The sequence below is a fragment of the Odontesthes bonariensis genome, chromosome 11 (genome assembly GCF_027942865.1).
Source record: "Odontesthes bonariensis isolate fOdoBon6 chromosome 11, fOdoBon6.hap1, whole genome shotgun sequence".
Taxonomy (NCBI): Eukaryota; Metazoa; Chordata; class Actinopteri; order Atheriniformes; family Atherinopsidae; genus Odontesthes; species Odontesthes bonariensis.
In genome coordinates, this window is record NC_134516.1 from 28,503,259 (window position 1) to 28,530,732 (window position 27,474).

Sequence of the window (27,474 nt, forward strand, 5' to 3'; positions counted from 1 at the left end):
GAGGGAGAAGGTTTGGAGGAACTGTGCCAAGGGATTCTCCTGCGCTACCAGAATGCTGGAGAACCAGAGCCAAAGATCCTTTACGTTGACAGAGACTGCTGCAGTGCATCAGGTTTGTGATCTTCAGACTTTGTTGCACTTCATTGTAACATTAGTTTACAGTTCAAAGTTTAAAACATTTTAAACTTTAAATTTAAAACCTGATTCAAAAGAAAGAAATGTGTTTTTAACAAGGTATAATCTGGCAACAGTTATGTTTTATGTCACAACTTTAATACCACCAGCCCTGAGTCATCATGAAAAAGGAATAAAGAAATACTGTAGAATATATTTGTGTTTTATTTTGCTTATTTTTTGTCTAAGCAGGTGCGCCTCCAGTGCTTGAGTGGTTTCGGCCGTCATCCTCCCACAGAAGCACAAGTTTTGGCCAACATTAGCTCCAGTGAGCTTGCTAAACATTGCAGAAGAAGAACCAGAGGAGTAGAAGAAACCCGGAAACTCATTCAGGGATTATTAAAGTCCATGTGGGAACTGACTGACACCACAGGTTTACGCCTAATCAACCCTGAGAGCATGACTCGTGTGTGGCAACTGCAGCAGAAGCACCTACCATACATCCAAGACCCACCTGGTGTTGAACTATATACTAAGCTTGGCTCAACACAAAAGGGAGACAAAGAAGTTCAAACCTTCAGATGTGGCAGGGGGTCGTCTTCAGTTGAAAGCTTTCATCGACATCAGTGCTCCTTCATCCCAGGTAAACAGTAAATTGCTATATTTGATGTCATTCATTGCTGTCACACCTTCCAGATTTTTATCTGTACATCTAAAATTGTTAAATCAGCATAATTTCTGAAAAGAAAATGCAAAGAATATTTGTCATTTCATAAATGCAGCTAATCTTTGCCACATTGTTTTTTTTAAGGATGGAGAAGCAATGCCAGGCACACTCAGATGTATATGCTTGAGGGTGGATCCAGATGGAACATGAAAAGAGCCCAAGAAGCTTTAGATGCGAGTCGCAGATCTCACACTAAACTCTACGATGTTCGTCTGATGTCCAACATCAACACCCTGAGCATCAGAGTGCTGGGTCATGCCCTCTTGCCAGAGTTCATTCCCCCAGGCTGTCCAACTGGTATTGGACCTTTACCTCACAAATTCCACAAAAATACTAATTTTCGTACAGCAAATTTGTAAACTTAAAATATGGTTGTAAGTGTACTTTATGATTGACTTTGTAGGTGAGCGGATTGCTGTGGCGTATCTTCTTGCTCAGTCAGACAGGGGAGACCTGTTAGGTCCCCAGCAGGACAGCGAACTGGGAGTTGTTTTGCCAGAGATGCAAGCCGATGTTCAGGAGGAGGACAGTGCTGATGTTACCATCAGTGACGTCACTGACATCGTCTTGGAGAGCCCCTCCAGGGTGCTGCAGTGTGAGCAGTTGGAGATATCGGCCCCTAATATTCCTTTTCTCCAGGAAGGGTCATCTCCCATGTCATCTCAGGTAATGTGATCATTTCATTAGAATGATTTGATTTATTTTTAATTACAAATATTCACTTGCAAGTATTGTGAATAATTTGTCTCATTAACAGAACCAATAAGCATCACGTGTTGCATGCTGAAAATCTGAAAATCTAAAATCTGAAATGGATATCATGAATACAGAGAAAAGTTTTTTTTTGCAGTCCAAGGATATGCGGAATCTTTGCTGTCTTTTCTGTATGTTTTCAGGAAACTAGTCTCGATGCAAGCCCTGCTTCTCCCACTCGCACTGTTGATCCAGTCAGAGATCTGCTTACTGATGACAACTCCTTTAGTGGACCAAGCAGCAGTTCATCCCAGGTATTATGAGACCCCTATGGATCCATTGTGTTTGGTTAGAGTATGAACCACTTTGTTTCGTAGCTGGTTTATGTTATATGGACAATTTGGGGATGTAGTTAGTCTTGTTTTGAAATCAGGCTTTGGCTCAGCTTGATCTACAGGTTCTTTTCCACTTTTATTATTTGGGTTAGTGTTGGTTGGCTTGCTTGCTATTCTCAGCACCTACACCTGCATACTTCATTCATGCACACCACGGACAGCACTTGATGTTACGCTTTGATTTACTTTATTTTTATTGAACAAGATATTTCTCTTTTTTTTCTTTGCTACAAATATGGATTATCCAGTCCGATACCAGTGGTGCATTCACAGAAGATGACTCGTTCAGCAGTCCCAGGAAATTGTTTCAGGTAACATTAAAAATCAGTATTTTTATACATTTAGTGTGTGCATGTGTATCTGTATATAAATTAATTTTCCTTTAAGGAGACCCGGTGTGACTCCAGAGGTTTTCCTGGATGGGAGGCTGTTGACAACTTGGCAGAGTATCTTTTGAACCTCAATCGCACAATAACTGCGCTGTCAACCACAGAGGTAGAAGAAATTATGCAGCTGTATTCTGCTTTACACGACATGGACAAGCAACCCTCCAAATACACCCTAAAAAGTAAGAAGAGCACGTTGCCAGGACCATGGAGAGCTTCTCGGAAACGCAGTGGGTCTGCACCTGGTCAGCAAGCAGCTGAAAGGTAACCTGTCTGATATTTGACACAATGCATAATTTGTTTGCCTACTGACTAGTAAAAGCCAAGTCAAGTTTTGCAATTCCTATTTTTATGTCTTAGCATTTTAAAGTTTTAAGATTAGGAGATTAATACAGTAATAATAATGACCTGTTTTTCACACAGACTGTTCATGACCCATGGGCAGGCTGCCCAGAGACCTGACACCAACAGAATCTCTGAGTGCATTTGCCTCAAGCTGTTAAAAGAATACCAACAAGCGAGAAACCGACCAAAAGACTGCAAGGGAAAAGTTCTGCCCATTCCACAGTCAATCGTGCAAACTTACTGTCATGTCAAACAGCTGCTTGAAGACTCCCAGCCCATACAAGACCAGACCAACTTGTTGTTAGTCACCATCAACAACACCACTGTGTGTGCTTGGTAAGATGTCTTTTTTATTTTGACTTGATTTTGCACTTTACACTTCACTTCACTTTGAAAAGTAAACCGTTTCTATTGTACTATTTTTCAGGTTACATGAGTGACAGAAAAGAACAGACCGGGACACTCTACTCCAAGGTGTGCAGCTTCCTCAGAAGGTCTCCGTGGCTGAATCTTTCCTGCCAGAAGCAAGACAGCTTCCCTCCATTCCTGTGGAACATGGACATAAACGCATGGAGTTTCAGGAACCTGAGAACAGAGAAGGCGAGGCACTGATCCATTCACGCGTTGGTGGTAGAACTGGCTCTGCACAGCATTATCCTCCTTATTCTAACACTGTTTCATCATCCTCACACCAGTCAGGTCCCTTTTTTCAAGCCCCAGCTCCTGACTGCTGTTTGTATGCACAGAGTCGGCAGCCACCATCACCTGCTTGGTCCTACTATGAGCAGAATCAGATGCCACAAACTCTGCCCACTTCTTCGGGTTTCTGCTACAGTCCATCAGCCCCAGTCTTGCCCCCATTTAGACAAGGACAGTTCCCACCCCTGCCATCTCCTCTGGCTCCATGGTATCAGCCCCATACACCACCACTTCATGTATCAGCTCCAGCAGCTGCAGCTGCAGCAGCATCACCATCAGATCTGCTTTCAGCAAACATGAATCGCTACAGGAGGTGGAGACAGAATAGGGCAGAACAAGAAGAGCAGGATCGCCTGGCAAGAGGGGAACCTCCCAAAAAGCAGCAGTGGAAACCGGACTACCACTATCAATGTTCAGTTTGTGGTCAGGCCAAAAATAAAAGCACTGGCCATACACAGACTAAAGGGAAATGGTATTGTTCAGCCTCTGGACAGACCATTTTGGAATGGAGAGAATCTCTTGCAAAGAAATGAAAGTTTGACAGATTTTCTTTGTTACAGTTTGTTTGTTTGTTACTCTGTTGTTTTAATGTAAAACTTTTTTGAAGAATATGATTGACACTGTGTTTTGATTTAACACTGGTTTGTACTAGATGTGATCAGTCTGAAGAAAAACGTTTGATCTGGAATATTCTCCCAGTTGTTTTGTTTTAGTCAGCCTTTACACATGTCCAGAAGAAACGACAGATCAGTGTATGCAGCTGTGTAAGACTAAATAAATTTCACTGATCATAATTTGTTTGTGTTGTATCATATAAATTCTGTTGGACCTCAATAGTAATAGTATAAACAGAAAACAACCAAAATAGTCATAATTCTGATTCTCTGCTAAATTTAACATAAATTTAAAATGTAAAAAGTATTAAGTAAAGGATAAATCAGTTTAATTAAAAATTGAAAGATATTGCCACAAAGACACTAATGTGGTTGAAACATGTTTAATTGGTGTAGAAGTGTGATAATTATCTGTTTTTCCTTTCCTCATTTCTCCTTCCTCTTTTCCCCCCTCTGTAGCAGTTTCTTTTTGCCCCATCTTTGGCCGAGAGGTTAAGGTGATGGATTAGAAATCCATTGGGGTCTCCCCGCACAGGTTTTAGTCCTGCAGACAACAATAACTATATTGACCCAGGGTTGCAAAAAGTCAACCAGGAAAGAAGCACAAGTTCCTTTGACCATTTGATGAAATAAAACAAAAGCCAGACGTGTCATTGATCACATGAACTTCTGCACAGATTGATCTCTGAAGAGACAGCTCGTTCCTCTGACCCATTTCGAAGACTGACCATTTCTGACAAACAAAAGATAAGCTTTTTCTTGATCGCCATAACTTAGGTCTGTCTCAGGAGTTGAAGTCCTAAATTATTCCAATAATTCTACATTCTAAGTCAAAGGGAACATATTGAATAAATGAAAATGAATATATATATGTACCCGAATCACATTAAATCATTAAATGATGAAATTAAACGATACTGATTTCAACAACAATACAAATTTTAACATTGCCATCACACTTGTCCACTGTTCGCAGTGCATAGGTGCGAAAAACCCACTGGCCGCTACTTTCGTAACTCATGTTCTTATTTTGGGAAAACTCACCTACGGCCCCACCCCACTTGGCGACCGACCACTTTACCAAGGTCGCACTCCGAACAGTTGACTAACACAACTGGCAATGGACATATCAGTGATCAGTTCTGATCGATAATACACATAGAATGAATACACCGCCATCAAATGAATTGATCACAGTTTTGTACCAAATACAATACAAAAAAATATGGATTATCACACAACAATAGTTATAAAATGCAATGTAATGCCGCTCTTCCAGTCCCGTCCCATCTCCCGTACTCTGGTGTCGTCTGCTTCTGGCCGAACATCCGTCCGGCTGGGTCTGGAACTGCTAAGCTAACTCTGGGAGGAGAGGTCGCCAGTACGTCACTCCCAATCAAAGAGATCTTCAGCATCTCTTCTCCCTGTCAGGCTATACTTGGTTCCACACCCGAAGAAAGAATCTTGTGAACCGTCCGTTGATAACCTTCATTCGTTGACCAGCTCTCCCATGCGTTGGTCCTCAGACCCGGTCTCGCATGGTCAGCTGCCTCCTGGTTTCTTCCACTGTTTGTTTGAACATCACTTGCAGCAAACACCTTCTCAGAATGGGTATAATGCAACACCCCAATAGGGAGACCATTATCACTATCAACAATATTGCTATTCCCGCCTTAACTGTCATCGCTCCCCAATCTCCCAAAATCCCATCCAGACCAAAACAAAATTTTGAATAATGCACATTGACCAATTTCTACCCCTAATCTGGCAACGTATCTCAGGGGATACATACATTTCAAAAGCTGCTAAGTAGCACCTAAAACACAGTTGAAACATTTTTTCTTCATCAGAATGTTTAGACAAATGTCCTAATTAATATTAGGAATTTAAATTGTTGTTTGATTGAAAATAAGTATGACTAATATATGATTACTTACCCCCAAGGAAGCAGGTTCTCCACCACTGGCGGCAATTTTGTTTTCTGATCAGGCTGACGAAACGATGAAAGATAGCCTGAACCAAATCATGTGATCAGATGCTAATACCATACAAGACTTTTGATAAATGCCAACTTGATTAGCTAAACCTCCCAGCACACCCCTTACAGGATGTTAAAGAGTGTGTATCTCCTGGTGCACGTTGCCTGTTTCAGGGTTTTTAAGGGTGGCAGCTTCATGACACTTTCTCCAGTCTGACCCTCACTTGGAACACAATCAGACATTCTGGGACATGTGGGAAAGGATCACAGTGTTCATACTGTACATATCTGAGAACATCCACAGGAAGACACTTTATCATTTACATGCTGATTCTGTCTTTCAAAGTCAGATTCTTACTGGAATCCATGTTATACACTGTATGCTGACACGTAGAAATAATCCCATTCTGCTTGTAAGCAGCTCTTAACAGAAACCAGCATGACTGCACTGTTATTACTGTGTTATGTTGATGCATGAAAGCAGCTGAATGATTGTGCTGTAAACACTGAGAACAAGCTGCAGATGTGGCTGTTGTGTTACTTTTGCTTCACAGTCAGTGCAGACAACATACAAAAAAGCTTCAAAGATACTTCCAGGTGAGGCGTGAAGAAAGCAGCTGTGAGCACCGTAACATACAATAAATACATTATTACTGACCTGGACAATGATGCATTCAGGTTCAGTTACTGTTGTCCCATTTTTAATCACATATATATAAAGGATCCCTGCTTCTGTTTTCATTTACATCTCATACAGCATTCATACAACCCATGTTTGCCACCATTGCCTGGGCTCTATGAACATGTGTTGCATATTATTTACAGTTCAGATCAGAAAGCTGAAAAAGAAAGCAAAACAGCACACGTGATGCCTGCTGACTGAGAGCAGAGCACCACTGCTTCTGACATCACAAGAAGTGATGTCATCACTGATTATGACTTCACAGTTTTGCATGACATCACAGTGGAAACATGACATCAGAGGACATGACATCACTGTAGTTTCTAACAGCCTGAAAGACAAAGCGCATGAAAAACAACACGTACTTAAAAAGTCATTTAGACAAACGCTAAAAAAAAACAAGCAAAACGAGTCAAAGCAGAATATCCTCTCCTGCACTTCTGTGGGGTGACCATAGTAACAGAGCTACAGGCTAAGCAAATAAAAACAGCTGAGTTCAGCCATTTTGCTTTTCAATTCCTCCTTCTGTAGCTCATCAAACATAATCAAGTCAGCCTTTTACCAGAGGAAATATTACTAAAAAACACAGTATGCACAGTGTTGCAACTTTCAACAGATACAAAATAATGAACAATATTTCAGTCCAGGTACTGAACATGTTTTAATCTCACTGTGGCACAGTCAATAAATACTTCTACAAGAGGGAATATTGCTAAATAAAAAGTCAAAATCTTAAATTAAGAATTCCTTATATGGTCTGAGAAGTTATATCATCTTAACTTCCAAATTGCGCGCTATGTCACACACGGTCCATTCGCTGATCAGGCGACGCACCCAATGCCTGCGAATACAACCTCCTCACTTCACTCTTTGGTAGACCTATGCAGCATTGGCTAAAGTAGGTTACGTGGTTGAAATGGGGAAAATCGTGCCTATGTTATTCTTCCTTGGCACATATCATTCTTAGCGTAGTCTGAAGGATGTATTTGGGAATTTTTACAGGGGCACAACGCATGTTTACAGAGGCACGTGCCCCGGTAAAAAGTGTCTGGTGACGTGCCTGCATTAGATTACCAAAAGTATGACTATGCTATATACAGCTTACTTCAAAAGTACACTCCTTCGGGTGAGTAAAATTCAAGCACCTTGTGCAAACCTCTGTGCCAGTGAGGATGCAGAGATTACATGAATATTGGAAATAAATCACAAAAACCACTTCCTGAGGTGGATCCAGTTCCTGCTCTTTATTCTTTCATCAGTTTTTTTAACCATGTGGTGCTGTGGCTTAGTTGGTCAAAGTGCCTGTCTTGTAAACAGGAGATCCTGGTTTCAAATCCCAGCAGTGCCTGTAGTCCATCAGAGCTAGCTATGACTTAGCATATAAAATAGCTTGTTATCAGCTTTCTACATAATTATTTTAACTAGTCCACTTAATGAAAGTGCGTATAAATAGCACACAGCTTTTAAAGTCTCATTTATGCCTATTTTATACTTTCAGAGTGTAATTTTCCTCCGTTTACATAACAAGTCAATTGGTTAGGGTACAGTACGGTGGAGCTTCTCCTCCTGTCACACTACATAACATCAAAATGAACGTACAAACTGTGAAATAGTCAGAGTTAGAGTAAAAGCTGAGGGCAGGACGTCATTTCCTTGAAATATGTAGCAGAAAATAATACGTAAAAGCATAAAAAAGCCTTGTAAAAACACAGTAAATGACTTGGCGTGTAATAAGTACACCGCTTCATGAGATCTGGCTGTAACTGGTGAAAGTGACTTCCTCATGAACAGCAGGGTCTGAGTTGAAAACCCGACAATATCTGCAAAATATGATGAAGTTTTGAACCAATTGGAGGCACTTCTACTCATGGCTTTAACTATTCTTGAGGTGCAGAATCACAAAAAAAAATTCTGAGGTGGATCCACTTCCTGCTCTTTATTCTTTCATCAGTTTTATTAACCATGTGGCGCTGTGGCTTAGTTGGTCAAAGTGCCTGTCTTGTAAACAGGAGATCCTGGGTTCAAATCCCAGCAGTGCCTATGGGCCTTCAGAGCAAGCTATGACTTAGCATATAAAACAGCTTATTATCAGCTTTCTACTAAATCCTTTTCACTGGTCCACTTAATGAAAGTGCATATAAATAGCACACAGCTTTTAAAGTCTCATTTATGCCTATTTTATCCTTTCAGAGTGTCTCTGCCAGCACCAGCACAGTCCATCACCCAGCAACGGTAAGTGATGACGTAACGTGACGTGATATTAAAAGGTGTAGGCCTTTTTTGTTCATATATTTTTTATTGCTTTCACATAAAAACAAATTACACACCAAACAGCAATGCATAATGTAAAACGTTACTGAAAACAAACAAACAAACAAAAGAAAAACACACAAAAACAAAACAAAACAAAAGTTTTCTGATTTATGCTTTGTAATAATAATGCCAATGTCAAGGTAACTAAACAGAGGCCTTTTGTTTTTATATCTCAACAGAAACTGAGACCCATTGACGAGTTTCTTCATTTCCTGATGTACCTGTCAGTGGGTTTTCCTCCCAGGGATCTTGCAGAGGTTCAGCATTCACCGCACTGCTGCAAGTGGAATCATCTCCACATGGACTCATTTCCTGTACTGCCTGTTAGGAAGCCAGCACCTTTGGATTCCTCCAGCGACAGTAAGAGCTCACCTGCCAGTTGAGTTTGCAGCTTTTTCTGACACACAGGTGGTCCTTTATTGTACGGAGATATTTTGTCAGGCGCCATCCTCTCTGCTCCTTCAGAGTGAGGTTTTTTCCACATACAAGTCTCACACTACATTCAAGGCCTTGATTGGCATGGCACCCCACGGTGCTGTCACCTTTGTGCCTGGACTGTATGCAGGCTCTATGAGTGATCCCAGATCTTTAAGCAGTCCGGGATTGTAAAGCTGCTGAAGCCAGGTATGGCCATCATGGTGGACAAAGGGTTTGTTGTGGACAACCTTGCTCCTTGTTAGGTGTACCGGCCTGCCTTTCTCAGCAACAAACAACAAATGAGTCGAGAGGATGTCAGACAGACGCAGTCAATTGCATGGCTGAGAGTGCACGTGGAGAGGTGCATAAGGAGAGTGAAAGAGAACAAACTCTTCCACAAGGAGATACCACTGTCTATATGTGGGAACATTGACGAATTGTTCAGTGTGGCCTGCTTCCTGGTCAATTATCAGAATGGGCCGTTAGTGAAGGCATGGGCAACTCAGCAATGAATTGGGAGCACTTTCAATAAGTTCAATCAGCAGTTCTTTCAATCAGTTTAAACCATCAGTTCTTCCAATCAGTTATTGTTCATTTTTAGAAATCTATACAAAACCTGAACTGATCTTTATTGTTTGTTTGTGCAAATCTCTACCAGTGTAGAGGTTGTATTGTTCATTGTTGTAATGAGATGTGTGCATCTTTTGAATATGGAATAATAAATTATTAAAGCTGCAGTCGGCAGGTTTTCAAAATTCCGAGTCTAAAGTCGGAAAATTCAAACTGATACAACTTTCAGGTCCCTCCCCCAACCTCTAACAAGCTCCGAATCGCCCCCCAAACCCCTCCCCCTCTGTGGACGAGGTTGTGCACGTGAGTTCACACCAGTGTGAGCGCACACAAGCTGGGGCAGACTCACGCTCAGCAGCGTGTGCACAAGCTGTGATTGACAGGTAGGATTCCTCCACCCTAACTTGATGGTTAAAAACAGCCGGGAGCGCTCGGTTTTTGCAAGCAAGATTACAGGCTTCAGAGGGAGCTACAGATTTCGTTATTTTTCCTAAACAGCCTATTTAATATTCTACTTCCAGAATCCCATGACAGTTCAAGCTAATATGACTAAAAAAAAGTTGCCGACCGCAGCTTTAATTCAAAAACAGTCTTGGTGTCATTGTCATCGTTACATTAGCTTTGGGTTTTTCCTGACTTGAAATTAAAATGAAAACGCACAGAGATGACATTACAACATGTAGAATTTACTAAGTAAATATTGAACAACACTTATTCAATAATCCAATATCAACAATCCACATAGATTTTTACACTCGGGCTCTCATTTCAATGAGTACAAAAGGTATGGTCTCAGGTCAGTTGTAAGCCTTCATTAGTGACCATTATCACTTCAGGTTTTGTATAGATTTGTAAAGATGAACACCATCACAACCAAACAAGACTGTGCTTGTATACCTGTGTAAACCTGATTGAATCGTTACCTCTAGTTCTGAAAAGTTTGTACTTTTCAGGGTGCTGAAAATCTACAAATCTAAAGTATCTACAGGACAACTTTCCTAAATGTTATCTACACACAGTACATAGTTACTACTATAAATATCAGAGAGAGAGAGAGAGAGAGCGAGAGAGAGAGATCTATCTAGCTATTACTTCTGGCTACTGCTAGCTAGTTAGCGATAGCACCGGAAGGAGTGGATCACACACTCGAGAGAGAGCGGAAGTAGAACGGGAGTAGAGTCTTGCACAGAGCGAATTATGCACAGAGTGAATTGGCTAACAGACGAGCCTGGGACGCAGTGCACGTGAGCAACATGTTTAGTGACAGCAAGTGGACAGTGACAACAGTGAGTTCATACACTAAGAGTGACTTTAGTTTTCTCTTCTGACCATCATGCAGCTATTCATTTAGTCATAGAGAGAAATTAGTTGCATAGTTGAGCATCTAGTGCTAAATAATAGGCTACTAGACGAGCCTGGTGCTCGCGGCGGCTGCGTGGGCCGGAGGACAGAGGACAGCCGCGGCTGTCCTCCTCTGTTCTCCTGGCCTCCGGCTCACGGAGACTCCGCGGAGCACCAGGCTCGGCCCCGTGGCTCACGCTCCTCGGCGGCTCCGTCACGAGACGTCGATGGGCTACCGACGGAGAGGCTCCATTATTGATTCAGGGTTGCTAAAAGTTAACCTGGAAAGAAGCACAAGTTCCTTAGACCATTTGATTAAACAAAACAAAGGCCAGACGTGTCGTTGATCACATGAACTTCTGCACAGATTGATCTCTGAAGAGACAGCTCCTTCCTCTGACCCATTTCGAAGACTGACCATTTCTAACAAACAAATAAAAAGCTTTTTCTTGATCGCCATAACTTAGGTCTGTCTCAGGAGTTGAAGTCCTTCATGAAGATGATGAGTTGTAACCGTTGAATGTCAAAGGTGAACACAAGTGTATGTGGTTGTCGTGGCCGAGAGGTTAAGGTGATGGATTAGAAATCCATTGGGGTCTCCCCGCGCAGGTTCGAGTCCTGCCGACAACGATAACATTATTGACTCAGGGTTGCTAAAAGTTAACTTAGAAAGAATCATGCATGGGTTTGAATCCCATTCTCGTCAGCTTTGCATGTCAAGTTCTGTGCTGTTGTGTTGTGTTGTTTGTTAATTCTGATTCCACTTCTTACAAGCAGGCTTTTCAAACGATGCTTTTGTCGCAATATTTTTATTTGCTTGCACTGGGTTCATTTGGGCGATTGAATCTATCATGAAGAATTTTGAGTGTGACTTCAGGCTAATGTGAAAGAGCTGTCTTTCTTTCAGTTTGCACCCACCTTTGCTACGTGCAGCTGTTAATCATTTCCTCCACAGAGAACAAGAGAAAGACGACTGGAGAATGCGGGCGTCGATCCCGCTACCTCTCACATGCTAAGCGAGCGCTCTACCATTTGAGCTAATTCCCCTTCGATTGATATAGTATTAGCGCTTCCAAATTAACGAACCATTTCTGACCAAACAATTCCATTCCTTGATGCATCAAAAGGAATAGATCTCACAACTGAAGCTTGTTGGTTTTTATCAGTGTTTTTAAGAGTGGTTGAATGTATCAAGTAGAGTCTTGCGTTGGATCACTGAGACATGGAAAATCCGTAGTGTTTCATGGTTTGGCAGATTCTTTTTTCTTTCCGTTTTAAAACATTAGTTGGTTTGTCTTTATAAGATGATCATTAAGGCCTCTCACCAGAAGAGCACCTAAAAAATTTCTGAGGAGTGCGGACATCAATCCTGCCACATTTTGCCTGGAAAGCAAGCCCTTTATAATTTGACATAGTTTGTCTTCCATATTTGGGTATATTCTGAAGAGATTGTAATAACCCCAACCCTGAATTTGACTTATCCTAAGTGCAATTACTTTTGTTTCGCCCAATTTTAAATCAAACAACCTCAAACATCCCTATATGGTACCACATTTAGATAATAATGATTCTATTTTTGTGAAAGGAGGATGAATTCATGCCCTCTGCATGCAAGCCCATTGTATCTAATGAGGCTCCAATTTTGAGATCAAAATTATACCAGCTGTAGTTTAAGACGGAAATTTTTATGGTCAAACTTATAAGAGAGAGGACGAGGTGGCCGAGAGGTTAAGGCGATGGACTGCATAATTTATATATATATAAATTATGATAGGCTACAAAAAAGTGATCACAGCCAAATCTGACAAAAGATTAGGCTAGCCTTTCATTTCTGACAGCTGAACATTGCACATCTACTAACCTTAAAACAATATAAACGAGAGCAACAACCGTCTTTTTTTTCTTCTTAAAAGATGTTTTATATTATTTTCATATAATTTGCTGATGGCAATTATAGAATGTGAGTGCTTGTGTTATATTGAAAGCGAGGCTGGGTGTGTCTATGAATATAGACAACAGTGAGGTTTTTTTTAGGTGCTGTACAAGCAAATCATAGCGTCTCTGTACAATGACAGAGGCCTTTAGGTAACACTTCACAATACTGACTGTGTATTAGAGCAGGGGTCTTCAACGTTTTTCAGGCCAGGGACCCCCAAACTGATGGAGAGTTGGAGCAGGGACCCCCCTTCTATTTATATGGCATACAATTGTGTTTTATATTTAACGGGGCCTAGTGCCGTGTATAAACATAGCTACTCTGTTATTGTACATTCAATACTAAGCTATTCAAATAATACACAGGTTAATATATTCATGTTTTTATTTTAAACATGTTCAAGGTACAGGGTGGCCATGCCACTGCCATTTATAAACAAACATCTTGCATACAACACTGAGCTATTCAAATAATCCACAGATTTTAACTTTAAACATGCATGTAGATGGGACAATGAATCCTCAAAGCATCTGTGGATGGCACACGTTTGCACAAAATTTGTGAGAAAAAACTGTTTGAAATTTTTTATTTATTTATTTTTTTGTTTTCTTAAATCGTCTAATCAACCAAAGATTTCGCGACCCCCCTGCAGTACCTCCGCGGACCCCCTGGGGGTCGCGGACCCCCTGTTGAAGACCTCTGTATTAGAGTGTACATTCCGTTCACTTATTTCCTACTTTGTCCGGACTTCCAGTGTAGCCTAACTCCTGGCCAATTCCCACCTTCTCCAGTCTTACAGCATAACTCGCCGCAACACTTACCATGTAATACACGAAACTACCCCAACTTTTGCTCTTTGCTCATGGCGGTTGTGTATGTATACATGTCAGCGGACAAGCTTCACCCTTATTCTAGGGATTTATTATGTTTGTCTTACAGCCTTGTATGATTGGGAATAAGAATATGTTGAGAAATGGACAAAACAAAGTGTCCCTGACATAAAATAACAGAGTTCCACTGATTTTTCTTATTCATGTTGTTCCTTCATTTAGCTAATACTACTACTGCTTTGATTACCCACTGAAGCCTCTTCCTGTCTGCCTCAGTGCAGGTCCCAGCGGGCTCTCAATACAAGGTCTTCAGCAGTTTGGTGTCTAGATTGTTCAATCTGGACAACGTGGTGGTCCTCCTCACTGTTGGGCCCATGTCAGGATTGCTGGAGATTACAGTAAAATACACCCTGACATAGCCTACAGTTAAGAGTGAACATGTCAGACCCTGTAATGTGACCTTGCATTTTGCTCCTTTGGAGCCAAAATGTTGCAGGTGTGCGGACAAAGTGGAGTACCACTTTAATGGTTTGAATGTGTTAAAACAAAACAACTCAAGTCTGTGTGGCATGTGTTTAACTAATAGAACTAGCACTTGAACCCAAACGCACAACTCAGGAACCAAAGGAGTACCCAGTAAACAAAATAGTACAAACAACTACAAACACTTTATTCAAAACACAATCTCAACAGAACTATATAACACGCACACACACTGGTAGCAATTCAAACATTCCCTTTCATAACTATAACTAACTTAACTAACTAACTAACAGAATAACCACAAAAAGAAACCATTAACAATTATGAACCAAACAAGAAAATATTTTCAGTTAACTAATCACGTCATCATGTGATTGGCTGTTGCAGAATCAAATGTCTTCAGGCTGCTCTGATTGGCTGTTGCAGGATCGAACGTCTTCAGGCTTCTCTGATTGGCTGTCGCAGAATCAAATGTCTTCAGGCTGCTCTGATTGGCTGTTGCATGATCGAATGTCTTCAGGCTTCTCTGATTGGCTGTCGCAGGATTAAAGGTCTTCAGGCTGCTCTGATTGGCTGTCGCAGGATCAAAGGTCTTCAGGCTGATCTGATTGGCTGTCGCAGGATCAAAGGTCTTCAGGCTGCTCTGATTGGCTGTCGCAGAATCAAATGTCTTCAGGCTGCTCTGATTGGCTGTCGGGTCCGGGTACCAAAGTATAATCCGTTTTTCTGTCAAAACGAAAAAACGGAAATAGCTGTCCTTTTTCCATTTTTCATTTTAAACCAAAAACGGATTTTTCGGTCTTCCTAAAAAAAACGAAAAACCAAAATCAAATAACGGACAAAATTTGTTTTTTGGAAATGACTTTTTTCATTTTTCGTTTCTTACATTCGAACATGACGGCGGGCAGACCGGAAGTGGAAATAACGCCAAAATAAAAGTAGCGTGCTAATTTAATATCAAACACATTTTCCGCTTTTTATACACCCATCGTAGGTAGTAGACTGCATTTATTTTAGTTAAGTGAAACTACAACAGCTGGTTGTTTGGGAGAACGTCATAGGCTATATAAATTATGATAGGCTACAAAAAAGTGATCACAGCCAAATATGACAAAAGATTAGGCTAGCCTTTCATTTCTTACAGCTGAACATTGCACATCTACTAACCTTAAAACAAAATAAACGAGAGCAACAACCGTCTTTTTTTTTCTTCTTGAAAATGTTTTATATTATTTTCATATAATTTGTTGATGGCAATTATAGAATGTGAGTGCTTGTGTTATATTGAAAGCGAGGCTGGGTGTGTCTATGAATATAGACAACAGTGAGGTTTTTTTTAGGTGCTGTACAAGCAAATCATAGCATCTCTGTACAATGACAGAGGCCTTTAGGTAACACTTCACAATACTGACTGTGTATTAGAATGTACATTCCGTTCACTTATTTCCTACTTTGCCCGGACTTCCAGTGTAGCCTAACTCCTGGCCAATTCCCACCTTCTCCAGTCATACAGCATAACTCGCTGCGACACTTACCATGTAATACGCGAAACTACCCCAACTTTTGCTCATGGCGGTTGTGTATGTATACATGTCAGCGGACAAGCTTCACCCTTATTCCAGGGATTTATTATGTTTGTCTTACAGCCTTGTATGATTGGGAATAAGAATATGCTGAGAAATGGACAAAACAAAGTGTCCCTGACATAAAATAACAGAGTTCCACTGATTTTTCTTATTCATGTTGTTCCTTCATTTAGCTAATACTACTACTGCTTTGATTACCCACTGAAGCCTCTTCCTGTCTGCCTCAGTGCAGGTCCCAGCGGGCTCTCAATACAAGGTCTTCAGCAGTTTGGTGTGTAGATTGTTCAATCTGGACAACGTGGTGGTCCTCCTCAGTGTTGGGCCCATGTCAGGATTGCTGGAGATTACAGTAAAATACACCCTGACATAGCCTACAGTTAAGAGTGAACATGTCAGACCCTGTAATGTGACCTTGCATTTTGCTCCTTTGAAGCCAAAATGTTGCAGGTGTGCGGACAAAGTGGAGTACCATTTTAATGGTTTGAATGTGTTAAAACAAAACAACTCATGTCTGTGTGGCATGCGTTTAACTAATAGAACTAGCACTTGAACCCAAACGCACAACTCAGGAACCAAAGGAGTACCCAGTAAACAAAATAGTACAAACAACAAAAAACACTTTATACAAAACACATTCTCAACAGAACTATATAACACGCACACACACTGGTAGCAATTCAAACATTCCCTTTCATAACTATAACTAACTTAACTAACTAACTAACAGAATAACCACAAAAAGACACCATTAACAATTATGAACCAAAAAGAAAATATTTTCAGTTAACTAATCACGTCATCATGTGATTGGCTGTTGCAGAATCAAACGTCTTCAGGCTGCTCTGATTGGCTGTCGCAGGATCAAACATCTTCCGACTGCTCTGATTGGCTGTCGCAGAATCAAACGTCTTCAGGCTGCTCTGATTGGCTGTCGCAGGATCAAACATCTTCCGACTGCTCTGATTGGCTGTCGCAGGATCAAAGGTCTTCAGGCTGCTCTGATTGGCTGTCGCAGGATCAAAGGTCTTCAGGTTGCTCTGATTGGCTGTCGCAGGATCAAAGGTCTTCAGGTTGCTCGGTCTGTGTATCATCCGATCATTCAACTATTCCATTGAATCTGGCAAACGAAAAACTAAATAACGACTCCATATTTTGTTTTCCCGTTTTTCTGTATGACCAAAAAAAGGGAATTGGTGTTTGTTCTCCCTTTTTCCAACACAAAACAGAACATCTAATAAACAGGGAAACTAAAACGAAATAATAAATCTAATTTACGTTCTTGGGTTATTGGTTTCCCGGTCATCCGCTCCACTCAGTGCAATCTGGCTGGCTGGTGCAATGAAGTGTCAGCTCATCAATCATAACTCGCTTGAATACAAAACTGATTTTCACGGGGGTTTTGTTTCTGCAAAATTCATATATGTAGGCATGATACGAGACACATGATTCAGCGTATTTTAATATTCATAGTAGGCTTAACAGTAATATAATATCCTGGTAACATATGTGATGTAAAATAGGTTATTTTGCAAAAGACATACGCTATATAAAATATAATACATACGATAACGTGGAGGTGCGTCGCTTACTTAAAAAAATCCGGGTTACTGTCATTTTGAATTTTAGCCGAATGAATAAATAGGCAGCAGGTCTGTGGGCTGTCTGTGGTAGTAGCACGACGATGACGTCAGTAACACCCACTTTACGACAAAAAATCTAAATTACAACTTCCTACTTCTTCCTCATATCTTTGTCTTTGGGAAACCTTCAAAATATAAACGTGAGATTCGACAAAGTCAACACAAAAACATTTTAAAAAGGAGGTCAAGCTTATTTTCTTCCTTCTTCTGCCTTCACATTTCTTAAGAGGGTTAGGGTCAACAAACTGTTGATAATAAACCAAAGCTAATGAAAGTGTTAGTAAGCTTGTTTGCAAACTATTCTACAGTCAGATGTTGTGTTGTCTGTATTTTTAAGTAAGTGGGGTGGGTGTGAGACATGAGAGGTATCTTACTCTTGTTAGGATAAAAGAATTACATGTGAACAATACAGCCTGTGTCAGCTGTAAAATTTGCTGGTCAATGTTATACCACCAATATTTGCATTATTTCTACAATAGCATTCTTGTGTCAGTTGTAATCTAAGCCTGTGTTATGGAATTTATGATTTATAAAGTCTCCGTTGACCTAATAGCCGGGTGAACACCGGCTATAACCATGGCTTAGCTTAATGTTTGCTGGCTACGATTTCGCTGGCGGACATACACATCCGCCATGAGCAAAGAGCAAAAGTTGGGGTAGTTTCGCGTATTACATGGTAAGTGTCGCGTAGAGTTATGCTGTAAGACTGGTGAAGGTGGGAATTGGCCAGGAGTTAGGCTACACTGGAAGTCCGGGCAAAGTAGGAAATAAGTGAACGGAATGTACACAGTCAGTATTGTGAAGTGTTACCTAAAGTCCTCTGTCATTGTACAGAGAAGCTATGATTTGCTTGTACAGCACCTAAAAAAAACCCTCACTTTTGTCTATATTCATAGACACACCCAGCCTCGCTTTCAATATAACACAAGCACTCACATTCTATAATTGCCATCAGCAAATTATATGAAAATAATATAAAACATCTTTTAAGAAGAAAAAAAAAGACGGTTGTTGCTCTCGTTTATTTTGTTTTAAGGTTAGTAGATGTGCAATGTTCAGCTGTCAGAAATGAAAGGCTAGCCTAATCTTTTGTCATATTTGGCTGTGATCACTTTTTTGTAGCCTATCATAATTTATATAGCCTATGACGTTCTCCCAAACAACCAGCTGTTGTAGTTCCACTTAACTAAAATAAATGCAGTCTACTACCTGTAATGGGTGTATAAAAAGCGGAAAATATGTTTGATATTAAATTAGCAGGCTACTTTTATTTTGGCGTTACTTCCGCTTCCGGTCTGCCCGCCGTCATATTCGAATGTAAGAAACGAAAAATGAAAAAAGTAATTTCCAAAAACCAAATTTTGTCCGTTATTTGATTTTGGTTTTTCGTTTTTTTAGGAAAACAGAAAAATCCGTTTTTTGGTTTAAAACGAAAAATGGAAAAAGGACACCTATTTCCGTTTTTTCATTTTTTTCGTTTTGACAGAAAAACGGATTATACTTTGGTACCCGGACCCGACAGCCAATCAGAGTAGCCTGAAGACCTTTGATCCTGCGACAGCCAATCAGATCAGCCTGAAGACCTTTGATCCTGCGACAGCCAATCAGAGCAGCCTGAAGACGTTAGATCCTGCGACAGCCAATCAGAGCAGCCTGAAGACCTTTGATCCTGCGACAGCCAATCAGAGCAGCCTGAAGATGTTTGATCCTGCGACAGCCAATCAGAGCAGCCTGAAGACCTTGGATCCTGCGACAGCCAATCAGAGCAGCCTTAAGATGTTTGATCCTGCGACAGCCAATAAGAGCAGCCTGAAGACCTTTGATCCTGCGACAGCCAATCAGAGAAGCCTGAAGACGTTCGATCTTGCGACAGCCAATCAGAGCAGCCTGAAGACGTTTGATTCTGCAACAGCCAATCACATGATGACGTGATTAGTTAACTGAAAATATTTTCTTTTTTGGTTCATAATTGTTAATGGTTTCTTTTTGTGGTTATTCTGTTAGTTAGTTAGTTAAGTTAGTTATAGTTATGAAAGGGAATGTTTGAAATGCTTTTTTCTTTAAAACGAAAAATGGAAAAAGGACACCTATTTCCGTTTTTTCATTTTTTCGTTTTGACAGAAAAACGGATTATACTTTGGTACCCGGACCCGACAGCCAATCAGAGTAGCCTGAAGACGTTTGATCCTGCGACAGCCAATAAGGGCAGCCTGAAGACCTTTGATCCTGCGACAGCCAATCAGAGCAGCCTGAAGACCTTTGATCCTGCAACAGCCAATCAGAGCAGCCTGAAGACCTTTGATCCTGCGACAGCCAATCAGATCAGCCTGAAGACCTTTGATCCTGCGACAGCCAATCAGAGCAGCCTGAAGACGTTAGATCCTGCGACAGCCAATCAGAGCAGCCTGAAGACCTTTGATCCTGCGACAGCCAATCAGAGCAGCCTGAAGACCTTTAATCCTGCGACAGCCAATCAGAGCAGTCTGAAGATGTTTGATCCTGAGACAGCCAATCAGAGCAGCCTGAAGACCTTTGATCCTGCGACAGCCAATCAGAGTAGCCTGAAGACCTTTGATCCTGCGATAGCCAATCAGATCAGCCTGAACACCTTTGATCCCGCGACAGCCAATCAGAGCAGCCTGAAGAAGTTAGATCCTGCGACAGCCAATCAGAGCAGCCTGAAGACCTTTGATCCTGCGACAGCCAATCAGAGCAGCCTGAAGATGTTTGATCCTGCGAAAGCCAATCAGAGCAACCTGAAGACCTTTCATTTTGCGACAGCCAATCAGATCAGCCAATCAGATCAGTCAGATCTTTTCCCCTGTTGAGAAGTCAACAGGGGAAAAGACAGATGAACAACATCACCTTCTATCAGTGAGCCTTAGCTGAACAAGGTATTTGAGTTGACAAAGTGCATTCCTGTTGTGTTAAGATCATTGCCAAATGAAATGCAGTGTAGTGAGTGTTTTTGTTCTAATGCTGTGTTTGTCTGTTTTTCAGGTTGGGTTCCATACTGCTGCTCACCACTTTTCTATGATATGAAGACTTTTGAGAAGACAACAACAGTAGGACTTTGCGTTTAGAAATGCTTTCTGTCTCGCTCACACACACTCACACACTCCTTACACACAAATACTGAACACACACAAATACTGAACAGACACGCACACATACACACACACACAGAGCTTTGCCACTCACTCAGTCACTCACTCATATACTCACTCTCTCTCACACACACACACACTGTTTTGCCACTCACACTCACATGAAATGGTGAAGGAAACATGGAAAATGGACATTTGAAGATGGAGAACTTACTTGCACACCTTCTCTCTCTCTCTCTCCTGTTACTCACTCACTCACTCACTCACTCACTCACTCACTCACTCACTCACACACACAGCCACTGTTATTCCTGTCCACACACAAAATCTTTTCATTGGTCCTTTCATTGGTAAATGTAAATGGTGGTTTTACTCATGTCTATTTTGTATTTTAGTTCTGTTAAAGCTATGGTAGGTAATCCTAGAGAGCTAGCAAGAGAGCTAGCAAGATTCGAAAGTGTCCCCTCCTCTAAGCTCCATCCCCCCTTCCCCATTCCGTCAGTGCTTGATCCAAAGCCGGTAGAACCGCATGCGCACATGGAGCAGGGAGCCGGCAGAGGGGGGCGTAGGCAGAAAGCAGAGGCATCTGATTGGTTTTTTGTAGGCGACCAATCCTGATCTCGGATTGGTCAGCTTTTTCTCAGTCCTGCAGCTGTCACAGAGGTCTGATTATTTTTGTCCCTTTTTCTAAATACATCTTGTATAGATTTCTCTCAGGATAGACGGACCATTTCACCCAGTATTACAAAACGTGTTTCTGAACAGGATTACCAACCATGTCTTTAAGCATAAGCTCATTTAGTATCTCTGGCAGTGAAAACATTATTTGATTTTCACATGTAACTTACTTGTGTCATGGATATTCTAATCTCTCTCTCTCTCTCTCTCTCTCTCTCTCTCTCTCTCTCTCGTGCTCTCTCTTTCGTTTGATCTGAATAATAAACATATAATTTTGGCAAATGGTGGAGAAATCTGAAACTGATTTTACTGTGGAGAGTTGATACCATTGTTAGTGGCAGTGCAGTATTGGTTTATTGTGATTCTTTAATCTCAATTTAAAGTAAGGGTATTGGGATGGTAATTCATTTTATGTGTGAATTTAAAAAATGAGGGCCCCATGTCTATATTTTGCCTAGGGCCCCAAAATGTCTAGATACGCCCCTGCATACGTTTTTCTAACTCTTTACCCTGTAAATATTCATTTTTAATACTTCGCCTCTGTCTGCATTCTGGCTGAAAGCACCATGATATTAATTTCAGATTGAATCTCTGTAACAACTAAAAAACTTTTTTTGACAGAAACCTATTCACCTGCTCAATTCCGCTGTGTCCACCTCATTGTTTTCAGGGCGATTCAACCCCCTCGAAAAGGTAATTAAAGACATGGTTGGTAATCCTGTTCAGAAACACATTTTGTAATACTGGGTGAAATGGTTCGTCTATCCTGAGAGAAATCTATACAAGATGTATTTAGAAAAAGGGACGAAAATAATCAGACCTCTGTGGCAGCTGCAGGACTGAGAAAAAACTGACCAATCCGAGATTAGCGGGACGCTGATCTCGGGGGGGGGTGCTTAGAGGAGGGGACACTTTCGAATCTTGCTAGCTCTCTTGCTAGCTCTCTAGGATTACCTACCATAGCTTTAAGTTTTAAGTTGTCACAGTTAATTATATTGACGTACTGTATGTTTAAAAATACATTAATGATAACTTGGTGTCGAATTGATTCCCCAGATGAAGTTTCCAGTGGAGGACATCTGGTTTTGTCCTGTGAATGTTGGGTCTCATTGGATTTTGGTGGTGTGTTTAAACCTCTTTGCTTGTTACTGTGTGCTGTGGAATATTTCACATTGAGAACATTACTTTGAATGCCCTAAACATTTCCAGATTGTCAAAATGTTGGAGACAGTCCTTTTGCTGGTTGATCCTCTGGGAAATGAAGTTTCACATGAGAGAAAAGTGCTTCGAAACTGGAGGTAATGCTTTGGTTTAGAAACACGTTGGTGATCTTTGTAAGCTTAATCTTCAATTTTACAGATAGATAGAGACTTTATTGATCCCGAAGGAATACAGTCATTTTAAAGTGTTGGTAATGATGACAGTTTTCGTGATATATGATCATCGTGCGTGAATTTGTGTTTTTTTTTTAACTCTTTTGACAATTAGAAACTACTTGCAGAAGGCAGACTGTCAACACAAGAAAACATGGACAGTCCAAAAAATGCCCCACAACATACAGCAGGATGCCTGGAGCTGTGGCGTTTTGGTGTTGATGGTAAAAAAATAAATTACTATTATAATAGAAAATTTCTAAAATTACTTTTTCCAACATACTAAAATCCTCTTCCTGTCTATTTGTGTAGAAAATCTCTTAACCTTTTTATTGTATTTTTCTCTTCTTCTTTTCTCTTTTCTATTATGGGCGCCAGACTTGTGCTGACCTAACGTTTTTAGTGTAGACTTAATAAACATCACAAACAACTTGAAATTTCTTGACCACTAGCATATGAACTGTAATATCATTTTGCAGTTTGCTCAAGAATACATGGAGCATGGGAATGTTGCCATGACGGAGACATTGCCACAAGCTGTTGCACAAGCACGGTTTTATGTAGCTTGTGCACTGCTTCAGTCAAAAGGTGAGTGGTATCGAACACTGATTTAAGTTGACTGTATTTTATTACTATGTACGTTCAGTTCTAAATCTTACAAAATCCATGGGTTACAGGGAAAGCAGGTGATTATTGTGTGGTGTGCTCCTATCTGGAAACTGATGCTGATACCAGCATGATCGAAATGGTAAAGTTCATGAAATTTATGCTTTGTCGGGCACAAAACCCACTTGATCATCGCTATGAAAAGATCATGGGTTGGGTTAAACAGATATGCAACCTTTACAGCCATAGTGCTTTGTATTGATTTTTCCATTTACATATATTATGATTTTATTTATTTTTTTGTAGGTGCAGTTCGATTTCTGCAGTCGGTGGGCACATTTTCAATGTGCCAATTATAAGAAACACTGTGGCACAAAATACATGTGCCCAAAATGTGTTTGCGGGGCTTCCGGCAGTGCAGTGGCCTGAGTTTGGGATCCCACATTGGACAGCTCCTTATTTCCTATCTTTATGACTTTATTTGATATACAGAGGTGCAAAAACGCTTACTTTATGACTTTATTTGATATACAGAGGTAGAAAACCATAAAGTAGCATTTTTTGATAGGGTAGCAAAAACCGATAGGCGTGTCTATCGGTTTTTGCTGCGGTAGCATTTCTCGACGAAGTAGGAAAAATCGACAGAACACCGGCTCTGGAAGCTACCAGCTGCTCACTCACATGCGTTATTTGCATTAATTTCTCATTCTACATACCGTAACAAGATCCAGCAATGCTCCCAGTAGGCCGTAAGGTGAACCTCGAAAACTCCTTCAGAACACCAGGCTTGTTCCGCGCTCTCCGTACCAAACACGCTTCAGCTCATAAAAAGATTTGAGTTATGTTGAGGTTTAAAAAAAAGTTTCGCCGCTCAGAACACAGTACTTTTTTAGTTCGCAACGTTTAAAGGAATAACTAGTGCCTGGCAAGGCGTATGTACATTTTCGGCAGGCGTAATAACAGTTTGGCTCGCGAGAGGTGCCACGGTTGAGACGTCATCAGAATGGACGAATCGGATAGCTGGTATGTCAGCTGAGCTGGTAAAAAAAAACAGCACCGCAGTAGCAGCGCGATCATCCAGCAGTACCGAAGAAGACGAAATTTCGACCGAAAGATTTGTTACATGCACATATCTTCTGTTAAGCATGAGGAAATTTCATGAGGAAATTTCACCTGCACAAGGTGGAATGGAAGGAATCAGAAGGAACAAATAAAGAAGCACTTGGTGAGTTCTTATACGATGCGTGGCCACATGCTGATCTTACAGCAGTGGGAAGAAACCTCAGCTTGTACATAGCACATCAACCCCAATGTCACCGTGACTGTACTGGAAGGTGTGCAGTCTGTTCGTGCTGTGGAAGACCTGCAGTGTGACCACGAAGAATGTGACACTGTTGTTTTTGCATGCACAACATGCTGCACAGGAACATAAGACTGTCATTACTAAGAGCCCTGACACTGATGTAGCAGTCATTGCTGTGAGTCTGCAGTAAGAATTGTCATGCAGCTTGTACTTTTTCACAGGGAAGGGCAACAGAACACGCATAATGGACATTACCAAGGTGTCATCAGCTCTCGGAGCCAGTGTGTGTTCAGCCTTGATTGGGATCCATACATTCACTGGGTGTGACACCACAAGGCAAAAAGAAGACATTTGCTGTGGCATGCGAGAAAGATGTCTACCTGAAGGCTTTCAGAAATCTGGGGACTGAATTTAACTTGGACCAATCTACATTTGCATTACTTTGCAAATATGTATGCCATTTGTACGATCAGCCAGCCGCAGAAAACATCAATGAGGCTAGGTACAAAGCTTTCTGTATGGCATCATCAGCCTTGCCAGAATAATCTATCCCCCCAACAAGTGATGCCCTCCACCAGCACTGCAAAAGGGCAAATTATCAGGCTAAAATAATGAGGTCATGTGTAAAGAAAAAGATTGGCGCTCCATCTCCCACTGGACATGGTTGGCATCTGGAAGATGGAAATCTTGAAGTGACATGGATGACAAGAAATCCAGCCCCTGTTTTACATGTCATACACTGTGGTTGCAGGGGGAGTGCCTGTGAGACAAAGAGATGCTCCTGTTTCTCTGCAGGACTCTGTTGTACAGACTTGTGCAGGTGTTCCAGCTGTTCAAACACCACAAAGGAAACAGAGGATAAAGAAGATGACAGCTGCCCTGACACTGACAGGGGGGAATAGTGTGTGTGTGTGCGCCTGTTTTTTTTACCTCTATTCTATTCTATTCCATTTGTATCATTCCTTTTATTATGGTTATGTATATATGTATATAAGTTTATGCCGGTTGATGTAAATGCCGGTTGATGTGTATGCCCTACTTGTTTTGATTTTGTTATGTGTTGTATAGTTATTAGTGAATACATCAGTAAATGAATACCTGAATGGTCCTTATCATTGATAATTAGAATTATTTCCATTCATTAATGCAAAATGACAACATGAAAAGGTAACCTTATCATCCACTTGCACAATAGTTGTTTGTACTACAAATAAAGCACTGTTTGGAATTAATTTAGCCCACGTTACAAACACGTGGATGGTTATCAATAATTATTGGAATTCCATTAATTGATCAAAATGACAACATGAAAGGTCACTTGCATAATTGTGCTTTGTGCTGTAAATAAAGCACTATTTCGAATTTATTTGGCTCAATTCAGAAATACATGAATGAGCATTATCGTTGATAATTATTATTTTATGTTCACTTTAAAATGATATTTTGCGAGATTCCTTTCTGTAGGTTAGATTTGACAGCACCTGGCAGGTTGTCATTTTTCCAGTTTGTTGTCGTAAATCGGCAACGTGATTGGTCCAGCGCGGTCACGTGGTGTCTTGTGACGTCAAAATCATCATTCAGCCCTGCGGAAAATATTTCTTCAGAAAACGTCTCGGTTTAAAAAAAGTACAGGATTCTGTGACGCGAAACTTTTTTTATATGTGCAAAATAACTTTGTCATTTTTATCAGCGAACGGGCATGTAGTTCGGAGAGCACGGAGCGAGCCTAAACGCAAACGGGGTTCACCTTACGGCCTACAGATGTCGAAGACGCCTTCGCCTGATGGCACTCCGTCGACTCGACGCAGATATTTCTAAAAATATACGAATAGCCCAGGAGAGCGCGGACACCACTGCAGCAGGCATGTTTGTTTATTTCTGGCTAAAGCTGTCGCTTTTGGTTACGTAACAACTGACGGCGCGGACTTATGACGTTCGTGAGTGTGAAGGGCTGTCCCAATTCGAAGGGGTGACATTTCTTACCCCTACCTAAAATAGAAATGGGATTGGGCCTTAGCAGTGTGGTGTGAGGACAGGATGGTGGAACTACATATTTATTGTTCTCACTGTTTTCCCCAGAGATTCTTAGTGGGAGACTTATGACACCATCTTCAGCTGAAGCCTCTTGGTCTCATCCTGTTCCCTCTTTGTTCCCAAGATACTTTCATCAGTCAGATTTACCTTCAGTTAGTGCATCATTTAGGTCCAACAGAATCATGTCAGCATCACTATGGGGTATCATAGTGTATACATATATATATATATATATATATATATATATATATATATATATATATATATATATATATATATATATATATGTAGATAGATAGATAAATATATAGATTTTTTCTTCTGAGCTATATGTAGATATAGATATATTTTTTTCTGATATATAGCTTCTGTCTATTGTGTTTTATCTTATGTATAATGTACTATTTCTTCATTTTTCAACTTAATCATACACAGAATAACATGTTGATTATGTTGATATTTCTACAGTCAGCTCAACACTACAGATATCTGTACAATGTTTTGTGTGCCATGCATAGAATTTACATAGAACAGTGCATTTTATTGAAAAAAAAAAACCCTCCTAAACCGGTCACATGGTACGGCCGGTTCGAAAGGCCTCTGACGTCACCACATAGTCATCGA

At 40.8% G+C, this 27,474-nt stretch overlaps 1 long non-coding RNA gene and 3 other non-coding genes across 4 annotated transcripts; all 4 read left to right on the forward strand.

Annotated features, from left to right (window-relative positions):
- Positions 1–7,907: 7,907 nt before the first annotated feature.
- On the forward strand, positions 7,908–7,981 carry trnat-ugu (transfer RNA threonine (anticodon UGU)). Its single transcript has one exon. It is a non-coding gene; the product is annotated as a tRNA-Thr (tRNA).
- Positions 7,982–8,599: 618 nt separating this feature from the next.
- trnat-ugu (transfer RNA threonine (anticodon UGU)) lies at positions 8,600–8,673 on the forward strand. Its single transcript has one exon. It is a non-coding gene; the product is annotated as a tRNA-Thr (tRNA).
- Positions 8,674–11,822: 3,149 nt separating this feature from the next.
- On the forward strand, positions 11,823–11,904 carry trnas-aga (transfer RNA serine (anticodon AGA)). Its single transcript has one exon. It is a non-coding gene; the product is annotated as a tRNA-Ser (tRNA).
- Positions 11,905–22,588: 10,684 nt separating this feature from the next.
- On the forward strand, positions 22,589–23,432 carry LOC142391434 (uncharacterized). The gene is made up of 4 exons (XR_012770562.1): positions 22,589–22,656; positions 22,744–22,832; positions 23,023–23,131; positions 23,387–23,432. It is a non-coding gene; the product is annotated as an uncharacterized LOC142391434 (long non-coding RNA).
- Positions 23,433–27,474: the final 4,042 nt, after the last annotated feature.